The 21,061-nt window shown below is 39.9% G+C and overlaps 1 protein-coding gene across 1 annotated transcript in view; it reads right to left on the bottom strand.

Annotated features, from left to right (window-relative positions):
- The window catches only part of LUZP1 (leucine zipper protein 1), a 94,782-nt gene that overhangs the window by 53,229 nt on the left and 20,492 nt on the right, over positions 1–21,061 (bottom strand). The gene's annotated exons all lie outside the window — the stretch shown is intronic.

The raw sequence follows: 21,061 nt of genomic DNA, 5'->3' as shown, positions 1-21,061 counted from the left end.
TCTAAAGGAAGGCTTTCATAGGGAGCCCCTGTCGTCCGTGCCCAGAAAGAGAAACAGGAACATCACCATTTCCAATCCCCCAGTCTCCCCCAAATAAGATGGATCGGTCAGCCCACTAGCTGCTTTGCTTTATTAAGCTAACTACCTCTTAAGTTTTCCTTATCCCCATGAGATTACTTTTATTTTTTGAGAGAGATGGAGGGGGAGAAGGAGAGAGAGAATCTTAAGCAGGCTCCACACCCAGTACAGAGCCCCACACGGAGTTTGATCTCACAACCCTGAGATCATGACCTGAATAGAAATCAAGAGTCAGACACTTCACTGACCGAGTCACCCAGGTGCCCCTATTGATTACTTTTATTATGCTTTAAGCAAAAAAATAAGGCCAGCCCACAGCCACACTCAAAAGCTACTAGCTAACCTCTCTGTGTATAAAAGCTAAAGAAGTTAAGAGCAAAATTTGCTCCAGTGGGAAGCTCTAAACCCTGCCGACCAGAGAGCCCTGCAGCCCTCGGGCTATTTGTCAGCCACGCACAGCTGATTCAGTCTGTACCTGCTCCAGTATTTTCTCACTAACTTGTAAGGTTACTGTTTTCTCCACACTACTGTGAATTCTTACAAGAGCAAAGGTCACATCTTCTAGTTAGGAAGGTCCGGCTCCTCTAAATGAGCATATAGTACCCAAAATCAGATCACTAAACATGTTTTTGTGTCCCAATAATTGACATAAACTGCCTTTCCCAAAATTAAAAATTAAAACACTTTAATTAACAGGTTGACATTCTTCAAGAGAACACATACAGAATCGAGATTCTCTAAGAAACAAAGATCAAAGGACACTTAGCACTACAATAATGCCAGGCACACATTTTAGAGGGCGCTGAATAAAAGTGTGCTGAATAAATGATAACTGGGAGCTTAAAACCCATTAAAAATCACTTAAGGCAGAGGTAAAATAAGGACCAAGAAAGATGAGCACAGAATGCCAAGTTAACTGGAAAAATAGCAAATCAGATTCTAAGGCAGTTCCACCCAAGGTCATGCTTGGGGTTCCACAAGGGATCACTCTGAATTTAAACACCACATTACATCTACGCAGAGACCTATAGCCCCAGTGCATGCCTTAGGGCGGGGGCCTAGCACACAGGTTCTCTCTACTGGAGGAGCATCTCCATCAGCAGCAGCTCTCCCCCTCCCCCCTCCCCCAATTACTCCTCATTCACATGCCCTGAGGCCCAGCCACAGGACTACAGGAGTTTAGCCAGACAGAACTAAAAGTTGGAGGAAATTAGCATGCCACCTGACACTTCTCTGGCACAGCCTAAACTGATTAATTTAAGTTACAAACATGACTGAAGATTCCACTATGCTGGTGAAACTACTCTTACTCTGCAAACTAGAAATAGCTTATTTATCAAACGGGAGCATTCCTCAAGTTTTTTCTGCCCTGTCAGCAACCCAAAGCTCCCTTTCCTCAAATCCCTCACCTACAGTGTGTTCTTGGATCCCAGTCTCCCCACCTCTCTACCTTCCCCACTCCTCACCCTAATCCCCTGAACAGACCTAAACTCCTTTGCCCTAACTCAAGCTTTTAAAGTTTTTTTTCCAGTTACAAACATGTACAAAGCTTGGAGGCTATTGCCTTGTGTAAAGCCACAACTAGATGGGCTGAGCTGCAGCAAATAATGAAAAGCAAAGAAAAAATGAAGGACAAGACAGGGCATGATCAGGAAGTCAGCTAAATGCTTTTCATTCAGGCAGGCCTGGAGGGAACCCCACCCACTGGGAAGAAGAAAGCATGAGGTGAATGGTTTCCAGCACAGAGCCAGACTCTTCTCTGGATTTAGGTCCTTACAACACAGCCATCAAGCCTGCTCTGGGGACAGACTCATCCCCAGAGAGCTCTGAGTACCCTACAAGAATCATTAAGCTGTCCTTGGGTTGAAGTGACATTTTTAGGGGGAACAAACTCCCATAATTTAAGCCAAACAAGCCAAGCTTAAACTGCAGATTTTCTAGTCGTACAGAGCTGAGAGGGGCTCAAATCATTCTACTAGGAAGTGGGAGCTCAGACGAGGCTGGAAATCCTGTCCTCAGCAGCTTTTCCTCCTGATGGGCCCTGAGGTAAGCTGGCACACCTTTTCCAAAGGTGGAAACTAACTGGACTTTGAACTTCCTTATGGCCCCTTGTTCTTTGCAACAGCATCAGAAGAATGCCACAATACTATGCCACCCTACATAGACTGAACAAAGCATTTGTTATTCTAGAACAGTTACATGGGATACACATTAATATACTCCCCACAGATCCAACTCTGAAGTCTTCTCTCACTCTTATTTTTAACCTTTTACATTCTCTTTAAAAACAAAAACAGGGGCGCCTGGGTGGCTCAGTTGGTTAAGCGACTGCCTTTGGCTCAGGTCATGATCCTGGAGTCCCGGGATCAAGTCCCGCATCGGGCTCCCTGCTCAGCGGGGAGTCTGCTTCTCCCTCTGACCCTCTTCCCTCTCGTGCTCTCTCTCTACCATTCTCCCTCTCAAATAAATAAATAAAATATTTTTAAAAATAAATAAATAAATAAATAAAAACAAAAACAAAACTGCCTTATCTATAAAAGCCACAGTCTCAGAAACATTCCTGGGGGGGCGGGGGGATTAGCCTGAGGCCCCCTCCCAGGGTATACTGTGGTAAAGTTCCCATAAAGAATCTATGCTGTGTGTCGGAGCAAACTTCAAGTTGTGGCCCTTATCGAACAGCGTCAGAACCTTCCAGGACCCATGAAATCAAAGAATATCAGAGCTAAAAAGATCTTTGAGGATCAATTATCCAGCCATTCATTTTAAAGATGGGGAAAATAAGGTCCAAAGAGAGGAAAATGGAGGCTTGGAGCAAAATTAGACCTAAAAGCTAGGTGTCCAGAATCCCAACTCAAACCCTTTAAGCCACACCATACATACCTCTTCATAAGACTGAGTTTATGGGAGTCAAGTGGCTAAAGAAAGGGAGGGAAAAGAAAGTAAATATATGGTTCCAAGCAAAGAGACCAACTCCGTGAACTCTCCTCCTCCTCTGGGCTTTGTGGTGTGACTCGGGGCCAGTTTCTGCTCCTCCATATGCCCTAATTGCAAGAGCTTTTCTCTTAAAACATTACATAATTTTTACTAAGAAGCAAGATATAAATTCCCACCCACACCTTACCTGGGCCTCCCGATCACTGGCCAGGCAAAGTCAAAAACAACCAAGTGCTACGATGGAAGGGCTACAAGAACCCTGAAGCAAAACCAGAACAGCCCTTGAGGGAAGGGGCACATTTTAAAAAGATGACTCAACTGGATGACCCTATTGAAGGAAACTACATCACCAGACTTCATATTCTAGTATCCAGTATCTAGGCCTTGGAGAAAATTTTGATTCTCTGAATCTTGGTTTCTTTAACAGTAAGATAAAAAATACAGACTTTCATTCATTTGAAGGCCCTTTCAAATTTTAAAAGGCTCCACCTCGGGGCACCTGAGTGGCTCAGTTGTTAAGCATCTGCCTTCAGCTCTGGTCATGGTGATCCCAGGGTCCTGGGATCGAGCCCCGCATCGGGCTCCCTGCTCGGCGGGAGGCCTGCTTCTCCCTCTCCCACTCCCCCTGCTTGTGTTGCCTCTCTCGCTGTGTCTCTCTCTGTCAAATAAATAAATGAATAAATAAATAAATCTTTTAAAAGAATAAATAGTATGGTGACTAACATTAAAATAAAATATAAAATAAAATAAAAAATAAATAAAAGGCTCCACCTCTTTCCAAGAGGCCACAGAAAGACTGCAACCACAATAGTACCCAAGAGGCAAGGTACAAAAGTCTTAAGCTGGGCCACCAGTCTGGAGATGGGTCCTGGCAGACAGGCTTCGAAGCTAGCCTTCCCACAACCTGACCATGAATATCAAGGGTACCACTAAAATTCGATATGGGGGAAACAGTGCATACTTTCTTCAACGGTGTGCCCACTAGAATGTTGGCTGTGACGCCTTTAAGGATCTGGTTTGACCATCTACAGATGGTTTAAATTTGCCACTGCTGATTGTTTCCAGCCCCTCCACTGAAATCAAACTGAGTATTTATTGAGTGTCTACCACTAAATATATTAAATACTTTCCCAATATCCTCATTCTCGATTTTCCCTTTGATTTAGCATTTTAAATGTTAAAAACCTATGAAAAAAATGTAAAAACCTTAATCACAAGTAAATAACTAGAAATTTCAATTAACAGAAGACAAAACAAGACAAAACGACTGAGCGTAAGCAAGCTTTTTTCTACAGCATCTAAGTCACACAGCCAATGCAGCATTCTCCTTTCAGAGTCTGCTCCTTCCCAGGGATATGGCTGATGGTGAAAACACCAAATAATGTAAGCAAAGAGGACCAGTTTGGTTTTCTGCTGGCTCATCAGCAAAACATCTTAATATAGAGGCTACAGTATATCTGAGACTAAAGCCAACAATTGAATCAATGCAAAAGGAAATGCAAGCTCCGATGTAAATTATGAAAAGTAATGAATCTTAAATAAGCGTACTTGCCTGCCCACCTATTAAGCCTGGGACAAAGATGATTTCTATCAACAAGATTACAAACACTAATTTTCAAATCTCAGTATAGCTATGGAATTACTTGTTGAAACTGCAGATTCCCAGGGACCATCCTCGAATAGTCTCATTAATTGGATCTATTGTGGAGCCCATATATTTGTATTTGTATTCTGATACAGAAGGTCCAAAGACTATGCTTTTTAAAACACTGTGAGGAAAAAGCACATTGTTAGCTCTCCTGGACACCTAAATGTACGTTTTCTGGGAGGTGTAACCTACACTATGTGTTCCAAGGATGCCCAACTGATTTTCAACAGTAGCAGACCCACTCTCTCCCATATTGAGAATCAATATGGGCTGATTTTAAGCACTTTAATAAGGTAATCCCCACTTCCACCTCCTAAAGCCACTTCCGAAGTCAGTGTCACCTCCACTCCTCATACCAAAGACCCTTCTACGGGGTTACTGAAACACACCATTTGGGCTCCTTTTCTTGGATGGCGACTCACTGGCTTCATTCTGGGCTGTGTCTTACTTCTCAGAAAAGTCTTCCATTCCATCCTATCTAAAGTGAGATCCTCTCTATAAATAAGCACCCCTCCTCTAACTTGGACCTTGCTTTTTCTGTTTTATTTCTCTTCATGTACTTAGCATTACCAGAGATTCATTATATTTTATATTTATTTACACTCTCCCTTACTAGATCATAAGCTCTACTAGAAAAAGGGCTTTCCCACCACCACCACTGTATTCCTAGCACCCAGAATGGTACCCGACATATTGTGGATGCTCAATAAATGTTTACAAATGAATGAAACACCCTTTCAGAAAACAAAATAAGTTCTTGGTCTTTCATCCCATTCAGTTTGCCTTCCATATGCACCGTCACCAGTGTCATCCTTCAGATGGCTACATGGCTCAGGAAGCTGAATCTGGGTGCCTGCCCAAAAGGCTCCCTGTCACATGACTTTCACTGCCCTATGGTAATGTGAGATTTTTTTTTCCCCCCAACTGAACTGCAATAGAGGTTTAAAGGTCCAGCCTACAGATGTTTCCAAATGACTTATATTCCATAGGAATGACTTGGCTTCTACTATGTGAGAAGTCAAATGCAATGTTGGCAAACACCAGTGTGAGAGCTGCAAGTTTTAACAAAAGCAGAACATAGTATCTTGGCAGCCAAACATACTTCACTCGATTCTGTACTGGGTCAGCCAAACACTTTCTGTCAAGACGCAGCTAACTCTCACCACACACATTTGCCTATTCATTCGCTTAGGAGTGATAATGACTCATAAAAGACTATACCAAGTGCTTCATATACATCACCCTAATCCTCAAAACAACCCTACAAAATAGGTATTATTATCCCCATTTTATAGATTAGGAATTTGAAGCTCCAAGGAATTAAATAATTTACAACTAATAAATAAGTTAGCAAGGAGTGTCTGGGTGGCTCAGTCGGTTAAGCAGCTATCTTTGGCTCAGGTCATGATCCCAGGGTTCTGGGATCAAGCCCTGTGTCTGGCTCCCTGCTCAGCGGGGAGTCTGCTTCTCTTTCTCCCTCTGCCTCCCACCCCCGCTCTCTCTCTTTCCCCCACCTCAAATAAATAGAATCTTTAAAATAAATAAAATAAAATAGTAGCAGGCTACGTTCTGAATTCAAGTCTGCTTGACTTTAAATTCTTGCTTTTTTTATTTTAACACTTTTCATTCCCAAGTCTCCTCCCATCTCCCATCCCCTGCACTAAAGCCTGGCACATAGAACACGTCTGATAAATGTTTGCTGAATTCATGAGAGTTAAATAGGACATTTTAATTCAAACTCAAGAATCTGCCTAAGATCAAATTCTTCGGTCCAACTTTAGCTTAAAAAAAAAAAATCATGTTCATTTAACTCCCTTTGAATAAGTAATGGAAAACACAGCTTTTTCAGTTATTCCAAAATGGAACTTTTCAAAACATAATTATTATTATGGAAATCTGGATATAAAGCAAATGAAATCATAAAAGCAGTGTCGTTTAGTACATTAGGAGGCAGACATGAAGTAAAATCTGAGTTCAAGTTTCTGGTGTTTCAGCTATAAAATAGTGATAAATGCTCTTGCCTCCCCACCCAACAGTAGTGTCCTAAAATTTAAATGTGGTAATTCTTATAAAAACACTTCATAAACTGTAAAGCATTATACAGAGATAATTATTAGTGTGATCTGAACCTTGATAGCAGAATAAGAATTTGATGTAAGTTTCAACCTATAAGGCCAGCATTATTTAAAGTTCTACTACATGGTGGAAGCAATGTAAGAGGTAAATGTCCTAAACTCCCAACTAGTCCTAAACTTTCCTAAAGAAAGGAAGGATGCGACCTAGAGAGTATTATGTCAAGCAAAGTAAGTCAGACAGGGCGCCTGGGTGACTCAGTCATTAAGCGTCTGCCTTCAGCTTAGGTCATGATCCCAGGGTGCTGGCATCGAGTCCCACATCAGGCTCCCTGCTCAGCGGGGAGCCTGCTTCTCCCTCTCCCACTCCCCCTGCTTCTGTTCCCTCTCTGTCTCTCTCTGTCAAATAAATAAATAAAATCTTTAAAAAAAAAAGTCAAAGACAAATACCATGTGATTTCACTTATATATGGAATCTAAAAATCAAACGAACGAACAAACAACAAAAGGAGAAACAGACTCATAAATACGGACAATAAACTAGTGGTTACCAGAGGGGACAGGGTTGGACAAATAGGTGAAGTTATAAAATAAGTAAATTTCCAGTTATAGGGGCACCTGGGTGGCTCAGTCAGTTAAGCGTCTGCCTTCAGCTCAGGTCATGATCTCAGGGTCCTGGGATCGAGTCCCACATCGGGCTCCCTGCTCAGCAGGGAGTCTGTTTCTCCCTCTGCCTCTACCCCTCCCCTGGCTCATGCTCTCTTGCTCTCTCACTTGCTCGTTCTCTCTCAAATAAATAAAATCTTTTTTAAAAAATGTCCAGTTATAAAATAAATAAATCATGGGGATAAAAAGTACAGCATAGGGAATATAGTCAAAAAGAAAAAAAAAGGAAATGATGTGCCTTACCCTTTTTATGTCTTAAGTCCTATTTCTCCAACTGCACCATTAAGTCTCTCAATGGCAGAGAAATGGGATATAAACATCAATATATTATTTTGTTTTGAGAAGGATCATGAATGATCTCACCACAATGTATAGAGGGGAGAGGAAAGAGGAGCCTGGGTTCCTCTATATCCAGATAATTCCTTCCTTTCATTCTAAGGCACTTACCCATTCAGATAAATCAGATCTACAAACCAGGGTGATTAAAACAAGAGTCCAGATGATTTCTTCCAGCTTATAAAAGCTCACTCTTAGGGACAGCCAATAAACACTATCACAGCATAAGTCTACATACTGGCTTAGTCCCCCATTAGCTAAAGAGAAAATAAGCAGAATACAGAAAAAAATTCTCAATAATCTTAAATACTTTAATTTTAAATAAAAGACTATGTAGCATTACTCCTAGTGAATGTCATAAAGTGCATTTATCAATGACATGGCTGAGATTGGTAAGAAATTATAAAATCCTTCTTAAACCAGTGGGGTTTGGTTAGGTGAGACAGACTGTGAGTTAATTAGTTAAGGCGCTATCGGGATTGTATGTGTAGGTGGTTGTATTTTTTTTTTAAGATTTATTTATTTTAGAGGTGGGGGAGGGGCAGAGGGAGAGGGAGAGTCTCAAGCAGACACAGAGTCCAAAGCAGGGCTGGATATCACGACCCGGAGATCAGGACCTGAGCCAAAACCAAGTCCGAAGCTTAACCACTGCGCCCTCCAGGCGCCCCCCGGTGGTTGTATTTTAAATAATGATCAAGATAAAATCTCACCATTGGGCTCACATTCTCTTATTTTTGGTCCTCAAACATAAGTGACCATTGCCTTATCAAAATCTAGATTATAAAGATGACAATAAGATTTGGAATCTTGCAACACATTTTAACATCAGCAAAGCCTTTCTTAACAGTTCCAACATTTCCCCCAATCCATCTCTCAACAACAAAATCCTCCCAACTACTCAGCACCTACTAGTGACACAAATCCCACCCCATCAAACTTTCCCAAGGAAGTAAGACCACTTAAAAGAATTTTTTTCCCTGGTTCATTCTTTTCTGCATCTGTTTCTATATCTACATAGAAACCATGTGCCAGAATCACAATTTTACATCTGCAAGTGATCAAGGCTGTTAGAATTTCAAAGAATACAAAGAATATAGCAGTTAAGTATTAGTTGATTAACTGATTCAGAATACAAGGCACTAATGCACACATAAGATTTATGAGGGGCACCCATTACAACTGGAAACTGAAGTCTAAATTCCTCAGTCTGTCACTTGAGGCCCTGGCATGCTAGTCATTATCTTTTCCTTTCCCTGGACAGACTGATCTACTCAATAGTTCCTGAGGACAAATTCCTTCATGTTATACCTTTGCCCAGACATCTCCCCTGCCCGGAATAGCCGTCATCTCCTCCTCCATCTCATCAAATCAGTTCAAGAAACAATTCAATGCCATGTCCTTCAGTGGAACTATTCCATACCCACTACTCATTAATTCTTCCCTTCTTGAGCACCTACTGCTATCTAGCATGTAAGCATATACTACCATGATAGAGGTATTATTCTCTTAAACAGTACACTCATTTGTGTGTGTGTGTGTGTTTAAAGATTTTATTTATCTGTTTGAGAGAGAGAGAGAGCATGAGTGAGGGGAAGGGCAGACGGAGAAGAAGCAGACTCCCCACTGAGCTGGGAGCCCCATGTGGGGCTCGATCCCAACATCCTGGGATCCATGACCTGGGCTGAAAGCAGACGGTTAACCAACTGAGCCACCCAGGCGCCCCTTTTTGTGTGTTTATACCACATTACTCCAACTATTATGCAAAAGTCCTTAAGGTTAGTACAGACTTCTCATTCCTTTATACTGCCCCCAGTACAATGTTATAAACATAATAATTATTCAATAAAGATCGCTTTAAGGAAAAAGAGTATTTCCTCTCACTTAATACTGTAGAGCTCTCCACAAGAGCATGAATACCATTTTTCTATTTCTTTATCTCCTACAAACACCTAACAGACACTAAATGCACTGAAATAAATGCTCAATTATAGTCTCCTGGCACGTGCTTCCAATTACATCTTTAATTAAGTCAACAAATACTCATTAAGTATCTACTATGAACCAGGCACTAGGCTAGACATCATTCTCATTTATGTTTTCAATTTATCACGTTCATTGACATGCTGAAAGGTCCAACACTTGATCATAATAAGCTAAAGAAGCCCTGAACCTCCTCCCCTGCAATCAGATGACCTCATTTTATTGACTAATGAAATCCAATTAATTGCAGCTACCTGCAGGGCACCACGCGAACTTACAGTTACTCCGGTCAGAGACTACACAGAGCACTTCATTGCTCAATTGTATGTCAATCTCTCATCAATTACTGTTCTTCAAGAGAATATTTCTCGGGGCGCCTGGGTGGCTCAGTTGGTTAAGCGACTGCCTTCGGCTCAGGTCATGATCCTGGAGTCCCGGGATCGAGTCCCACATCGGGCTCCCTGCTCAGCAGGGAGTCTGCTTCTCCCTCTGACCCTCTTCCCTCTCGTGCTCTCTATCTCTCATTCTCTCTCTCAAATAAATAAATAAAATCTTAAAAAAAAAGAATATTTCTCAAAAAACAACTATGAAAGACAGTATAAACTGATATATACTAGAAACAGACTTTTGTCAGGTGTGATAACGGTATGGTGGTTACGTAGTAGAGTATCCTTACTCTAGAGAGTTACACATCTGCAGGGTATCAAATAGTTAAGAAAAAAATGGATACATATATACAAATATATATATATATACAACATAAGTACAATAAGGCAAACAGTTGACAATTACTGAAGCCAGCTAAAAGGTATAAGTATTTATTAGATTATTAGCTTTTTCTGTAAGTTCAAAATTTTTCATAAGAAGGTAGTGGGAAAAAAATGTTCCTCTTAAAAATTTTATTTCTAAGTTGTAACTACTTGGTTTTGAGCACAAGCTTCAACGCATAGACAAAAATTGATCAAGACAGTACTACAGGATCCACAAACTGAACCACTAAAATCCGTGAAATATTGACAAAAAAGGTAAAGAAGAGGAAAAACTAGCCATGGCAAAGAAAACTTCCAATCCAGACTAGGTCCGGTCCTTAATAAGCAGCCTTGGGCTCAGAAGACAACACCATATTTTAGAACCCTGCTTCTAGAAAGCAGCTGTTCAGTACAACACATGCAGACCCAATCTTTCAGCCTCACCCTCCCGGGGAAACAGTCTACGATGGGAAACTAAACCACAGACTCACAGTAACAATATATATTAATAGGGCTTTCTAAATAAATTTGCTCACGAGTACTATTCTGAAAATACAATTTATTTTTTATTGCTGTTGTTACTTAAGCAGATGTTAAGAACTATAATCACAACCACCAATGTAATAACTGATTCAGGAAAGGATCATCAGGGAAAGCTAAAACCATTTGGTAGGAGAATAAGATATTCACAAGGTCTCAAAGTCACCCACAGATTACTTATAAAGGGGAGTAAGTACCTTTTAATGAAGTCAAATTTACCATCAACAATAATGGAGCAGACTAACATTATGTGCCTCCCAATAAGATACAAAGGGAATCTCACAGCATCATCTATGTGGTATTTCTTACCAAAAATGTTTACCTCGCATCTCAGCATGAGAAAACAATCAGACAAATCCAGTTTACGGGACATTGTAACTGGCCCACTCTTCAAAAGAGGAAGTGTTATTAGACACACACACAGAGAAGTTAAGAGTGGAGATTTTCTAGATCAGGGGTCTGCAAACTAAAGTTTTACCAGAATACAGCCATGCCCATTCATTTACATACTGTCTCTGGGTGCTTTTCTCTTCAAGAGATAGTATGGCCCGCAAAGCCAAAAATATTTACTATTTGGTCCTTCAAAGAAAGTTTGCCAATCCCTGCTCTAGATTAAAAGGAGCATGAGGACCAAATGTAACAAGAAATCCTTGAAGTGGATTCTAAAGGGGAGGGGAAGAAATAAAGAACAGTTATGGAACAACTGGGATATCTGAAAACGAACGAACATTAGACAATGTATCGATGCTGGATGCAGACTTTAGTGGTTACAGGTTATGATGAATGCAACTTGCTTTCAAATGTTTCAGAAAAAATATTAAACAGAAAAAAGCAATTATGACTAAAGATTAACAATCGTGAATTTAGATCAGTCGTTCTCAAACTTTTTTTTTTTTAAAGATTTTATTTATTTATTGGACAGAGAGAGAGGGAACAGAAGCAGCGGGAGAAGGAGAGGGAGAAGCAGGCTTCCCGCTGAGCAGGGAGCCCGATGCGGGGCTCGATCCCAGGACCCCGAGATCATGACCTGAGCCGAAGGCAGACGCTTAACGACTGAGCCACCCAGGCGCCCCATTCGTTCTCAAACTTCTTGATCTCAGGACTCCTTTGCACTCTTAAAAATTACTGAAGACCCCAAAGGGCTTTTGTTTATATGAATCTAGATTTGCCATATAAAAAATTAAAGCTGAGAAAATTTTAAAACCCATATTAATTTTCAAATTACAATAAGCTCATTATGTTACCATAAGTAACATTTTTATGAAGAGTAATTTTCCAAAATCAAAAAATTTAGTAAGAAGAGTGGCACTGGTTTTGCACTTTTGCAACTCTCTTTAACGTCTGTTGTTGAAATATCATACCTGTTTCTGCGTCATGATTACAATATGGCATTTTGTTGTATGAGAAGAAAATAACAACTTCACATACTATGCAGTTGAAAAGAGTGCCTTGATAGCCTTTTAAGATGAAAGATATTCTTCTATGATACTACACCTAACTTGACAAGTAGTAGTTTCTCACAGGTTAGTTGTATTTGGAATCTGAAGCCATATCCATAGGAACTTTTCATACACTGTTACATTAAAATTCACTGGTCTATCTTGCACTTTGAATGGATCTTTTACCAAGCATGATTTTATAAAATCCTGCCTTGATCATTTGGTAAATACTGGTTCACTAAGTTGAAAGATATGCAGATCTTAAATGCTGACACATTTCATTGTACAGTTCAAAAAATCACTATTGTTTTTTTGTTTTGTTTTTTAAAGATTTTATTTATTTATTTGACAGAGATAGAGAGCACAAGTAGGCAGAGCAGCAGGCAGAGGGAGAGGGAGAAGCAGACTCCCCGCTGAGCAGGGAGCCCAATGTGGGGCTCGATCCCAGGACTCTGGGATCATGACCTGAGCCAAAGGCAGATGCTTAACCAACTGAGCCACCCAGGTGCCCCCAAAAATCACTATGGTTAATATACCACCAATCCCATCAAAAAAAGACTAAGTACTGAGAAGCTGACAAGCTCATAGTGACAGCTGTAAGTTACAAAATTCTAATTTTTGCTTGAAATCTGAATTTTATCATTGGCAATAGGTACTTTCAGTTGTTTTCCTTGAAGTGACAAACTTCATTTCACTCATTTCCAAAAAGTCTTCCAAATACCTAAATCTGAGTAACCAGTTTGTCACTCATTCTTTCAAGTAAAAATGATGTTTCATGAAAAAAGAGGTTTATTAGCTTGCAACTCAAACCAACTCTTCAAATAAACACTATACCCTGATATGTAGAAGTATTTCACCCCATTTCAACACAAGGAATATTAAAAAGATGTGTATTCAAAAATCAAATTTTAATAAAATTAGTAATTTTTACTGCTTCATCAAGAACATTTTTTTAAAGATTTTATTTATTTATTTATTTGACAGAGAAAGAGAGAGAGCACAAACAGCGGGGGAGGGCAGAGGGGGAAGCAGACTCTCCGCTGAGCAGGGAGCCCGATGTGGGGCTCGATCCCAGATCAGGACCTGAGCCGAGGGCAGACACTTAACCTACTGAGCCACTCAGGCTCCCCAAGAACATTCTTAAATGAAACTGACATTTGCTGTTTTACTGCAAGTGTGTCACAAACATAATTATTACTAATACAATTTGATATCACTACCTTGATTTGTGCTAAGGCACCAACAGCTTTATCCACCATTGACTGCTTTTGCATCATCAGTACAAATATCACAATGAAAAAGACAAATGATGTCTTAGTATTGTTATGAAAATAGTTCTGACCTTGCAGATCCCCTTAAAGGGTCTTGGGGCCCCCAGGGAGCTATAAATAACCCTTTGAGAACCACTGATATAGGTGAAAGGTATATGAGTATTCATAATACTATTCGCTCAATTGTTTAATAGGTTTAGAAATTTTCCAAAACAATAATTGAAGAGTAAAAAAACAAACCATAAAGAATTCTCAACTCTTTTAAAGAGCAAGAGAAAACTCCTTCAGCAATATTAATGAATAGGTGGCACAGCAATGTTCTTTGAAAAACAAAGAACAGTAGTGGAAGTTAGCTGTCCAATGAAGGCCCAGTACAAAAATTCAACACCCTGGGGTTTATTTCAAGAAGAATCCACATAACAAGGAACTACAAACAACAAAACAAATACAGATCCACAGACCCTTGTTTTGAGCTAAATATATTATGGAATTCAGAATTGTTTAGATTTTTGGAAAGATAATATAATAGGGACTAGGGCAATATGCAGTAGGCAAACACATCAGTATTTACACAGTTTAAATATATGAATAATCACAGGGTGCCTGGCCGGCTCAGTCAGTAGAGCATGCCACTCTTGATCTCGGGGTTATGAGTTTGAGACCCCACGCTGGGGGTAGAGTTTATAAAAAACATATATATATAGGGCCACCTGAGTGGCTCAGTCGTTAAGCCTCTGCCTTCGGCTCAGGTCATAATCCCAGGGTCCTGGGATCAAGCCCCATGTCGGCCTCTCTGCTCAGCGGAGGCCTGCTTCTCCCTCTCCCACTCCCCCTGCTTGTGTTCCTGCTCTTGCTAACTCTCTCTCTGTCAAATAAATAAAATCTTTTAAAATATATATATATTATATATTATATATTGTGTGTATACACACACACACACACATATATATATGAATGCTAAGTAGGATAAATAAACCTCATAAATAGCCTCACTTTAGTTCAGGTCAAATTTTGCTATGAAGTGAATCATGTTTTTCATTTAAGTGCTTTTTGGGTTTTGACACTGCACATAAATTACTGCAGACTCCTTGGGAATACGCTATGCTCCTACTCAAATAATTCCATCAGCCGCACTAGTACCTATTTATGGGGCAAGGTTAGGTAGAGACGAGATTTTCAAGTGAACTGTATTTGTGATTCCACATATGGAATGAAGTTCCATATTCCATTGAAGAATTGGAAAACCCACATTAACAGGAACAGGTGGTTAGGAATAGGCACAGTGCCAATATAAATCATTTTCATCAGGAGTCAGTGACCAGAGAGACCACGGGCTGGGACAGTATAACACCAATGGTGTTGGACTGGAATTGTTACAATAAAATCACAGGCAGCCAACTAGGGACCTTAGAGCTACATATAATTCTCTAAGGCTGAAAATAGGTCCTTGAACAAGAGAAAGATAATTAAAAATTAAAACTATCGATCAACTTATACCTAAAATATGTAACGAATATGTCAATCCCACTTAATCAATTAAAGATCAAAATCTGGAGGCAAATTATTGTAACCCTTAGCTGAAACACTGGCAAATTCCTGATACTACTTCTTAACCAGATTCTAATTTAGTAATCCATGGCAAAGTGGTATACTAGAAATAGCGAACTGAGAGTCCAGGAGATCTCAGTTCTCATCTCAATTCTGCCACCAACTAGCTAAATAGCCTGAGCCAGGAACACAGCAGACATCCAGCAAATGTGATTATTAAATCAATGACCCTATTTTTATGCCTCTAATTCATCACTTGTAATAGAGAACACTGGATTAAATTCTTTAATAAAAATCCAGGTTTATTCATGTGACTGGAGCTGGTCAGAATTTACTATAAGTTTTAAAGAAAGACAGGGTTCTTGACTGAAGAGAAAAAAGTTTTCTAGCAAAGTAACAGCATGCACAAGACTTCTGTATTAAGAACAAATGAGATAGTATAATCTGACCTGTAACACGTGTCCCCCAGGCCCTTATCAATTCAAAAAACTTTAGTGGTGACCTTAAAGACTACCTAGTCCAGGGACGCCCGGGTGGCTCAGTCAGTTAAGTGGCTGCCTTCGGCCCAGGTCATGATCCCAGGGTCCTGGGATCGAGTCCCGAATCTGGCTCCTTGCTCAGCAGGGAACCCGCTTCTCCCTCTCCCTCCCTCTGCTTGTGCTCTGTCAAATAAATTTAAAAAAAATCTTTAAAAACAAAAAAATTTAAAAGACTACCTAGTCCAAATCGTTCACTTTACAGGTGAGAAAACGGAGAATTACATTATATGCCCAAGGTCATACTATCTGGCTATGGCAACACTAGGACTAAAACCCAAATTTCCCTAGCTCTCAGTCAAATGCTATCTTTCTTGTAACCCAAGGCCTCTAGAACTGCATAACTTCAGTGTTACCTGTAGCATGGCAATTTCTTCAATCAACACATGCTCTTTTAGGACCTCTAATTCTACTATATCATGTAGACATACGAGGTGGGCAATGAATTCTAGGCAGGTAGATCCAAAAACTCAGGGATACCTGGGTGGCTCAGTCGGTTAAGCGTCTGCCTTCAGCTCAGGTCATGATCCCAGAGTCCCGGGATCAAGCCCGAATTGGGGGGTCTCTGCCCAGCAGGAAGCCTGCTACTCCCTCTCCCTGTGCCTGCCACTCTGCCTACTTGTGCTCTCTGTCAAATAAATAAATAATCTTAAAAAAAAAAAGGGTTTAAAAAAAAATCCAAAAACTCAGAGAAAATATCTGCAAATCACTTATCTGATGAGAGACTAGTATCCAAAATATACAAAGAACTTTTATAATTCAACAATAAAAAGGCAAATAAACAATTTTAAAAATGGTAAAGGATCTGCATAGATATTTCTCCAAAGAAATATATACCAATGGCCAATAAGCACATGAAAAGATGCTCCAGGGCACCTGGGTGGCTCAGATGGTTAAGCGTCTGCTTTTGGCTTAGGTCATGATCCCAGAGTCCTGGGATCGAGTCCTGCATCGGGCTCCCTGCTCCTTGGGAGCCTGCTTCTCCCTCTGCTTCTGTCTCTCATGAATAAATAAATAAAATCTTAAAAAAAAAAAAAAAGATGCTCCATCATTAGTCACTAGGGAAACACAAATCAAAACCACCACACAACACCATGTCACACCCACTAGCATTGCTATAATCAAAAAGGATAATAACAAAGGTTGTGAGGATGTGGACAAATCAGAACCCACATACACTGCTGGTAGGAATGCAAAATGGTGCAGACAGATGGCGTGAAAAAAATCTCATAGTTCCTGAAAAAGTTAGTTACCACATGACCCAGCAATTCCATTCTAGGTATGTATCTGAGAGAAATGAAAACTTGTGCCAACACATAAACTTGTACAGCAATCTTTATTCAGAACAGCCTAAAGTGGAAACAACCCAAGTGTCTTTCAACCGATGAATAAACAAAATGTGAAACATACATACAATGGGGTATTATTCAGTCCTAAAAATGAAGTACTGATACAACATGGATAAAACTTGAAAACACTGTGATAAGTGAAAGAAGCCAGACACAACAGTCTACATATTGTATGATTTCCATTTATATAAAATGTCCAGAATAGGCAAATCCACAGAGAGACAAGAAAATGGATTATGGTTGCCAGGTTCTGGAGGTAGGAGAGAATTGAGAGTGACTGCTAATGGTATGGGGTTTCTTTTGGGGTGATGAAAATGGGTCTGAAATTAAATGATGGTTGTGAATTTTATGGTATGTGATTACATCAATATATATTTTTGTTGGTTTTATTTTAAAGATTTATTTATTGGGGCGCCTGGGTGGCTCAGTGGGTTAAGCGTCAGCCTTTGGCTCAGTCATGATCCCAGGGTCCTGGGATCAAGCCCTGCATCAGGCTCCCCGCTCAGCAGGGAGCCTTCTTCTCCCTCTCCCACTCCCCCTGCTTGTGCTCTCTGTCAAATGGATAAATAAAATCTTTTTAATAAAAATTTTTTTAAGATTTTATTTTTTTATTAGAGAGAGAGAGAGCACAAGGACCCCAGGAGAGTGATTTATTTGAGAGAGAGTGAGCACAAGCTGGGGCAGGGGAGGGGCAGAGGGAAAGGGAGAGAATCTCAAGCAGACTCCCGTTGAGCACAGAGCCCCACACAGTGCTTTATCTCACAACCCTGAGATCCTGACCTGAGCTGAAATCAAGAGTCAGTCACTTAATGAACTGAGCCACCCAAGCACCCCTGTTGGTTTTACTTTAAAACACACACAGAGACACCAAAGTGAACTTCTCACTCATGCCCTTTTGGATTGGAATAAGAAAATACCAACACAAGATTAATGCACTGAAGTCTCAATTCACTACTTACTGAACCAGGCATGTGCTATAAAATGGGAATAGAGAAAATATTCCGTTCTTATGATATTCATAGTTCATTATAAGCAGACAAAAGTAAGCAAATAATCAGAACAACATGGTAAGGGCAAGTGTTTAAGATGTACTACAACAAAAACAGAAGTACAGAAGGAGCGGATTGATTATGAGTTAGGAAAGGTTTCATAGAAGAGATCTAAACGAGATTTTAAGAAGGAATAGAACAGAACTTCTCTCCAGGCAGATCATGAGAGTAAAAACACTATATATCAGTCCATGCTAAGCGTCATAATGGCATTTAGAAGTGGGACAAATCATTTCTCTGAAGTGATCTACAAGAGCTTCACAGTAAAATTTAAGCTAATCTTTGAGAACGAGTAGAACATGATTATGCGTAAAAAAGAAGGGACTGCATCATGGGCAAAATACAATTGGAAATGCACATATTTAGCTAAGCACAACAAAAATAACACTGACTGGTTGCTGGTGCTAGTACAACCTGGGTACTATTTTAATTTGTTTCTTCCAAAGAAATACTGCCTCCAGCATTTCAGTTGCTCCAGCTCTTTTTTGCACATGTAACATCTATGTGCCAGCTAGCTAGCTATCTCAATTCTCATTTCATCTTTACAACAAACCTGAGCTAAGTACTAATATCCTAATTTTAACAAGAAACTCAATCAACCACAGGAAGGTTAGTAACATTTCACAGTACTGTTTCACGCATTCTGTTCAGTGTCATCAATTTATTCTCTCAATCAATCCTTAAAACAACCCTAAGAACTAGGTATTAGTACTTCTAGTCTATAGGTGAGAAATCTGAGATTCAGGAAAGTTACACAAATTTGCCCAGAGTCACACTGGGAATAAAAGGCAGAACCTGGAATTAAATCCAGGTCTCCATGATCTTTTCTCCTTGATATAACATTTTATCTCTCCTTAATCATTATCCAGTCTAATTCAATATTCTTCAATTTTTATATTCTGCATTTCCAGTGACTAGTAGTAGTGGTACCTCTTGCATGGCAGGTACAATATACATTTGCTGAAGACACTATTCCTATGTGTTAGAGCTAACAGAAAGCTAACAGCTGTTAGCTGGAGAAATCCTAGCCAAACCCAACACAAGGTCACTTCTCAAAAACTCTCTTTAGGTTTTTCCAAAGAGTAGGGAAGAGCCTCCAATGCTACAGCCAGACTAGCCCGAGGGAGAGATGCAAAGAAATCTTTTCATCAAAGAGATGGAAAGGCAAGTCTTACCAAGATCTGGTTACAGCAATGCAGAGATCATGCAGTACATACTGCAGCAAAATCAAGTGCTGACAGCTGAGCTAGATCAAGCCGCATGAAGCTGTTAAAAAAAAAAAAAACTAGAGGCACTTAAATCCTAAAAATGCCTCTAAACAACTGCAGGAAACTGACACATGACAAAAGAGTGGGATTCAGTTAAAGCAGTTCAAGAGTTAAATCCATAAAACAACTCACATGACAGCATAGCTCATACTGGTAGCTCACACCTCCCACTTGGTTTACCTTTTTTCCACATAGAAAAGGTAAGCTGTTTTTTCAGTTCCCAGAGAATCCGATACCCTTCAAATGTTGTTTCTCAGCTTGCTAGATGGCTAAACCAGGACATAGGAATGACGCAACAACATCCCCCTCTAACAGCAGGAAGGGAATCAGGGACTAGAAAAAGAAATGAGTAGCTGGGAATGATCTTCCTTCCCGTTCCAAACACCACAGGCCTGTCCTACTTCTACAAGAGAGGTGGCTATTACATGACACTCATCCCAAACCAATTTTTTTCTCTTTCAGACCAGAATTAACCTTTTAAATTTAATTCCATTTAATTTTGTTCTCGTGTCCTTAAGACAAGTTGCTTCAGGGATTTCTCATAATTTCAAATAATTGAAGGAAATGGTATTTAAGGTACTTGGAAAAGTTAAAAGCGTAACATAATAGCCAACATTTATTGTATGGTTTTTTTTAAAGATTTTATTTATTTATTAGAGAGAGAGAGAGACAACGAGAGAGGGAACACAAGCAGGGGGAGAGGGAGAAGCAGGCTTCCTGCCGAGCAGGGAGTCTGATGCGGGGCTTGATCCTAGGACCCTGGGACCATGACCTGAGCCGAAGGCAGACGCTTAACGGCTGAGCCACCCAAGTGCCCCTTTTTTACTGTATCTTTACTTCATGTCATTCTAAGCCCTCTGCATCAACTCATTTATTTCTCACAACACTAGGAGGCAGATACTATTAACCGCATTTTTCAGATGAGTAAACTGAGGCACAAAGAGGTCCAGTTCCTTTCCTGAGTTTACACAAAAATCACATGGTAGGGCTGGAATTCAAACCCAGGCCATGTTGGTCAGTAAATATGAGTGATATTACTAAACTAACATAATTGTAATGCATAAGCCATATGATAGCATATGGCTTAAGGAAGCAACACAATATAACCTAGTCAAACATTCAACATCTGAATTTTACTTTGTTCTCACCACCATATACTTTATCTGTAGGCACTCTGAACTCAGCATGTAACACATACATGTATGTGGAACAGAGGTTCTAGAGTCACACAGACCTAGTCATATATGTGACAATATGTCACTTAATAGCAGCAAGGGCAAGTTACTTAACTATGTTTCAGTGTCCTCACCTGTAAAACAGGGATAATAGCTACCATGTAGAATTATTTAAGGAAGGACTAAATGCATTATAAATTCATCTGAAGATAGTAGCTGGCCTTACAGGAAGTGCTAACCAAATGTCATTAGCTACTATTGTTAATATTATTTCACTCTGCCATTTTACCTATTTTCCATATAAACAAACACAAAAAAATGTGTTTTAAAGCTGTCACATCATTTTGAAATAGGCATATGTACTGGATTTCACATTTCTGTATCTCCATAGTTCAGTGATATTTTCTAGTACCTTTATAATCC

Source organism: Eumetopias jubatus, unplaced genomic scaffold (assembly GCF_037043125.1).
Source record: "Eumetopias jubatus isolate StellerSeaLion01/CBP00866 unplaced genomic scaffold, mEumJub1_p1.0 scaffold_4, whole genome shotgun sequence".
Lineage (NCBI taxonomy): Eukaryota > Metazoa > Chordata > Mammalia > Carnivora > Otariidae > Eumetopias > Eumetopias jubatus.
This window is presented reverse-complemented; position numbering and strand designations above follow the sequence as displayed.